This window comes from Lolium rigidum, chromosome 7 (genome assembly GCF_022539505.1).
Source record: "Lolium rigidum isolate FL_2022 chromosome 7, APGP_CSIRO_Lrig_0.1, whole genome shotgun sequence".
Lineage (NCBI taxonomy): Eukaryota > Viridiplantae > Streptophyta > Magnoliopsida > Poales > Poaceae > Lolium > Lolium rigidum.
Window position 1 is genome coordinate 351,391,289 of NC_061514.1, and position 6,727 is coordinate 351,398,015.

General features: G+C 39.7%; 1 long non-coding RNA gene across 1 annotated transcript; it reads left to right on the top strand.

Annotated features, from left to right (window-relative positions):
• Nucleotides 1-5,167: 5,167 nt before the first annotated feature.
• Nucleotides 5,168-5,610, top strand: LOC124674267. The gene is made up of 2 exons (XR_006992965.1): nucleotides 5,168-5,239; nucleotides 5,308-5,610. It is a non-coding gene; the product is annotated as an uncharacterized LOC124674267 (long non-coding RNA).
• Nucleotides 5,611-6,727: the final 1,117 nt, after the last annotated feature.

Below are 6,727 nucleotides of genomic sequence, written 5' to 3' on the forward strand. Positions count from 1 at the left end.
ATACTGCCTTCAATTATACTGTCCAATCAGTGCAAAGATAATCCAAAATAAACCAAAATCTGCATATACTGCCTTCAATTATACTGTCCAATCAGTGGAAAGATAAAAAAGCTGCGGATACATACACGAGTAAGCCCATTGAAAAAAATATGAATAGATACACCGAGGGATGGACAGTACTGACAGAAAATAATTTCAAAAGAGGCATTCAGCTGATACACATGTACCTACATGTCTGATTTCATGTACAGTTAAGTATTTCTGGCTATAGTTGAACTATTGTACACACTTGAAGAAATCAAGCAGGGACATAAACTAAGAAAGGAGAGAGTGATTGCCATATCCGAAACCTTACGCAATATAGCATCAGACTGAGCACTAAAGGAGGAGTTGGTTACTACAGTGTATGCTAAATATGCTAATGTGCGGTTAATTCTTATGACTGAAAATGAGCAGTACGGTAGGCAATAGCAAAAGCGAAGCAACTCAGTTGTTCAGTTTTCATCTCCTTAGTTTTCGTTTGCAGGCCAGTTCTATTTTCTGTCCTCAAATTCTTATTGCTTCCACTTCTCAATGATTACTGAACTTTGCTGAATTTTCTTTTAAGGTTGCAGAGTTTTTGCTCCAAAAGGATGCCGCTTCAAAAAAAATTGTTTTTCTTCGTACTGATGAGTATAATCCAATGGAATCCGTGAAGATGGTATGCGCAGATTAACAATTGTTTGACCGATCCTTTAAGTACGGGAACTCAAGCGAGCAGCGGCGTAGTTTGTGCTAATTTTCTATATCTAGCTGTTTCTCTGTAACAAATCTTGACCCACCTGCATATCTCCCTTATCGTCATATGTTAGTTTGTTTTGCATAAATTCGGTTGATTAATTCCTGGATTGGAAACCATTGCATTTTGTTGAGTTGTTGTTCAGTCAATATTCCCTTTGATAATTAAGTAGAGCACTTTTGTAAATAGTTGAACCAGCAACTTGGCTTGCTTTCAGAGAACTCAGTGTACATACCGATACTTGATGCAGTTTTTGCTGCTTCTTGCAGATATGTATATTCTTTGGATGTCACTATTTCTACTTTTCTCATTCTTTAATAATACCTCACCTTTTTCTGTTAGTTTTCTTATGTGCATTTTGCAACAACACATGCTACTATTAAATTGTTACGGACAATGATTGAAGAAGTCATAATTTCATCTAAAGATTACTAGCAATACATTTCTTATGCAGTGCCCAATATGTGTCGGATTTTCTCTACTCATTTTTGCTGATGATTCATTCCCCCTGCTAATTAACAGGGAAAATGTTCATATGCAAAGGCCATTAAGCCTGTGCAGTTGACGGGGACTGGAATGGTTAGATGTGGTATGTGAAAAAATATCCCTGCTCGAGACGTTCTCCAATTTTATTTCAGATTTCTCTCAGTTAAACCTTTCTTCCAGTCTAATTAATCTGATTTGATCTCTTTCTGCTCTTACATGTACCACACATGAAGGCTGAAACTACATCTGGTCCATCTCTGTGGAAGCTTTCTAATTACTTTGTCGTGATGATTTATTTTCATACGGTAAGTAAGTACAAGAACCTGCTTCTACATGTCCGTGCCTAAAGCTAAATGTTTGACATGCTCTTTCCTCCATGCCATTCTTTTCGCTAACCATCTTTTTCATTATGCATGTTTGACGGAATTTGTGATAATGAAAAAGATTTTTTAATTCATATTCTTTGATATAGCACAAACATCATTATAGATTATGTACCTGATATTAGAAAATGGAGCTGGCTCAGCGAGACGAGTTACCATCAATTAGAGCGAAAATAAGCTGTGCCATATCTTAAATTGTTCGAAAAATGGATGTTATTTATCACAATAAACACAACATCAAGCGAGGTAGTCATAGATGTACTGGTCGCATGTTTTACCGAACCTGCTATTAGTAACCGGTGCTTTTTATTTCCTTTTTTTTCGTTTGAGTATTTCTCCACTGGTTTCATGCATTTTGTATAGGCGGATCAAGGTTTGATTTTCTTTCACTAATTTTCAATAAATGCCTTATTCAATTCTTTGTCAAACATACTATATACCATTAAATTTGCTATAAATGCCTGATTCTATTCTTAGTCAAACTTCTATTTTTAGGTTCCGTAGTTACACCTGGCCAATGAATTTTGTATAGGCGGATGAAGGTTTGATTTTCTTTCACTAATTTTCCATAAATGGCTTATTCAATTCTTTGTCAAACATACTACTCCATCAGCAACAAATCTCTATATGCAGCACGCCAATGAGGCTTCCATCAGCAACAAATCGTCAAAGGGAAGCTATCAAGATGTACATTAAAGCAATAGAAGAACTCAAGCACATCAAACGACCACTACATATAACTTTACAGGAGGGTGACCAAGGGGAGCCTTCACGTGCTGAAATAAAAAAAATACTTGGAAAATATGAGTTCTTCACAATGGAGTACATCAAAGAAGGAAAGAGACAAGTGACAGCTATCATTTCTGCTGAGTATTCTTTTAAAAAAAGGCAATAAGTAGTTACCAATTCAATCATGGGGTCCTCACATCATGTAACTTTTTTATCAACTTCCATATAACGAAATGAACTCCCTTTAATCAAATCTTTTCATAAACATTGAAAAATGTATATGACCTTTCTTCAATATACATCACTAAAGAAATCCCGCCGCAACGCGCGGGGTATCATCTAGTTTATACAATTTTCATCTCCAATTTCTCCTTTTAGCTTAAATCCGGACCCTCTAATAAGAGAATAATTTATGTACTAATTTAATATGCAACAATTATTTCTCGTTTTATGTTGTTAGATCTTTTCCAAGCTTAACCTACTCCGGTATGGCTTAATTTTTGTTTTCATTCTAGGCCTGTTCGTAAGGAGATTTTGCTTGATAAAGAAAAGGCCCTCTGGAATGCTGCTATGGAATATCGGAAAGCTCAAAACATGGTGATCCATCACTTCGTTGACATTCTTTCATGCACACTGTTTATAGTGATTCCCACTGCAACATGATAACTACCTAACATATTGTCTTTACATATTATTTCTTGTCTATAGAACTAAATAGCAATACTATCTAGGACTGAACTACGCAGCGGCGCCGCATATTTTCATTTCCGTGCGGCGGCCGCTGACAGCTCAGGTTTGATCGGACTCTCGGGTGAAAAAAAAGTCTGGACTGCCTGCTGACAGCCTGACACTGCAAAGCTTTCTACTCCACCACACCATGCAGATACGCATCTTTTCTTGTGGTATGGAGACCATCGGCAGGTCAAAAGCACACAGGCTACCGTTTCAGCAGAAAAAATTCTTTTGTAGACACCATCGTTCATTCACAAGTCGCTTGAAATCTTAAAAAAGCAATCACCGAAGAAAAGTACTGTACTCATATTCGCTTGCCTAAGAATGGTAACCACTTGATGCGGATTAGAAACTACTAATACAATTGCCAGATTAACTGGGAGTGACTACCAGATAAATTTTACTTAATTGACAGGTTTTAAGCAAAAGTGCACTAAGTAATCTGACGAATAAGAATTTGGCAAAATAGACACTAATCAACCAGAAATGATATGCACTAATTATCCAGCCATTTAGTGTCTTTTAAATTTGGCAGCTACTCCAAATTAATCTGGAATCATAACCTAAGTAATCTGGCATTTAGAATAACAAGTAATCTGGAAATTAGTAATATGGCAGCTAGGATCTAACTAATCTGGAAATTGCTGCCAATTAATCATGGAGTTAGTCGTGATCATTCTGGCAACTAGGGACCTAATTAATCTGGCAATTATGTCAAAGTTTCATGTGTTCATCAGCACAAATGAACAGATGTCTCTCATGCGGGTAGTCTATGGCAAAAGATGCTCTCCCACCACAGCGCCTCCCGGATGGTTGGCGACGGCGAGCACCTCCCCGCATGCCTCCCGGCGCAGGGCGTCTCCGGTGTGTGCGCCACCCGCGGGAGTGCTCGGCGGCGGCCTCCCGGTAACGTTCCTCCACCTCCGTCGACGGGGCGCCTCCCGCGGCGGTGCTCGCCGTCACCCGCGGCGGCCTCCCGGTGGCGTTCCTCCACCTCCCCCGGCGAGGCGCCACCCGCGGTAGCCTCCAGGCGGCGTTCCTCCACCTCTCCCTGCGAGGCGCCACCGGCGGTGGCCTCCGGGCGGCGTTCCTCCACCTCTCCCGGCGAGGCGCCACCCGCGGCGGTGCTCGGCGGCGGCCTCCCCTCGGCCGTACTCGACGGCGGCCTCACCGCGGCGGTGTTGAGGGTGCTCCCCAGAGCTGCTCCCCATGGTGGTCAGATGAGATGAGATTGGGTCGCGCGTGTGTGGCAGAGAAGCAAGATAGGGTGCGGTGTGGGCCTGCTTCCGTACTATAGGGGCGCGATGCGAATTGTTTTCTATTAACGAAACGTCGCACGGAAGGCTGACCTATGCGGCGCTTTCCGTTAGCTTTTCCCTACTATCTAATGTTAACAGTAGCCATGGATATGCTATATCCAACTGTGCACTAAAAAAAACTGACATTTCCTGCCGCAGGGTATCGTCCACATTAACCAGATTCCGCCTCTTCTTTGTTTCACCTATTTTTGCTATACTTTATGTTTTACACCACATTTAGGATCCGGCTATCACCTTGAAAGGTAGAGTCTAGAAGAATGATAAGATAAGAATTACCAACATTATTGTTATGGTACTTAGTACCGTAAAACTGGTTTCTGATTCAGAACATAGGGTACTGATTTATGGTTCATGCAAAGTAACTTAGGCACATGGTACATTTAACGTCCTATCTTGTAGTTTCTTACTGATCCTCAATTCTTTTCATCAGGACTCTGAGTATGATTTGATTCCTAGCCACATGACCTTATTTCCTATAGTGTCGCCGAAGTGCATGTGGTACCATTGCAATCTTGCGGGCTGTAAGAGAGAAACTCCTTTAAAAGGGGTGCAACAATATTTCTTTATTGAGATCAACATAACTAGAGTGAAGACTGTCACGTCATGCATTGCACTTGGTATGTACATGTTCAGACAAGTCGCTGATCTTCACAACTTATAAATGATTCTAATTTATCTTTTAATACTTGGCAATTTATTGCATCATTATGTTTTGTCTTTAGATGAGGACGTCGACAACACCTGTAACGCGTGTCCTCACAGTGGCATTTTGCATCCGCGCAAGGGAGGATTTACTCGTGGGAGCAAAGAAGGTTAGATAATTTTCCGACACATTATTATGGTGTTAAGTTGGCTGCCTTACGGTAGTGCCATTTATCAGGACCAAGCAAGGAGGATTTTGGAGCCACACCAGCAAGATGTGCAGAAAGAGGCTAGATGATTGGAAATTGGGATCTCTCCCCCTTGGTTGGAGGGTTACAGTGTTAAATGCTTGTATGTCAAGTATCCCGGTATACCACTTGCCCATGTACGGGTTACCAGTATGCATCGTTGAAAACTTACATAGAAACTATTTAGTATCATTTTTCGTAGCAAGTATGGAGTAGCAAAAAGTTATAGACATCTGATCTGTAAAACAAAATAGAAAAGTGTTTGGGAGTATATGAATCATATCACTTTAGTATTGGCATTCTCTGTAAATGGTGGTGGACGCTCGAAGCTAAACCAGACCCATGATAAGATGTGATTAGGAAGAAATATACGGGGTCTGGGATTTATCACATTCAACAGAAAACATTTGGTTCAGCCCGTTGGACCATCCTGTTGGTACTTGTAAGAGATATATTTGTATGGTTGAGTAATATTGTTGGTAGGACGTGGTAAAATAACTGGTTTGTGGGGTGGTTCTTTTTTCCGATAAAGGAAAAATATTAATATCTAGACAATATCAATTACACCAGGCCTCTAAACCAAGGTGGGGTGATTTTTTTTTTTATAGAGAAAATATATATTAATATCAATCTGATAACACTTACATTTGGCATATCCAACATGGTGGGGTGATTCTTGATGTGGACTTAGTCCATTTGAATTGTGGTTTCCATGTCTCTCGATTGTAGACACATTTGTCTAGAAATGTTTCTGATAGGGCATTTAAACATTTGTGCTTGAATTCCATTTAAATCAATATATATTATTATGGATTATTTCGCTTTAGAGCATGTTTGATTCTTAAGATAGGAAAACCGTAGGAATAGGAAAAATTTGGGATTGCAATCTCATGCTTGTCTCAATCCTGCAAGGATTCATAGGAAGCAAAGTTTGTTTGATTTCACCACGAAAAAAAATCAAAGGATTATGAAAAAGAGGTGTGAGTGAATGTCTGATTTCCTATCAAATCTAGTGCAAAGAACTCTTTATGAAAAAATCCTAAAAGAATCAATCCTACAAATCAAACAACCATCATACAAAAAAATAACTACAAGATTGAGTCCTTCAAATTTCCTATGCAAACCCTTAAAACAGATCTCACAGTCATCGAAATCACACAAAACCTCTATGGAGAAATTTGATTGTGTTCCAAAGAAAATTGCTAAGAGTGTGCTGAATACTAGTGAGGATACCCCTACAGTGGATTAAGTCTGTTAAAAATTATGTTAACTCGTTGCACACACATCTGTCCAGTACTACCGTTGAGAGGGCTTCATTGAAAATCAAAGTTTGTTTGTAGCTTAGAGAACCTCCGGCAATGGTCTAAATCTCATAGTCTATATATATATCCCATATAGAATATCATCTAA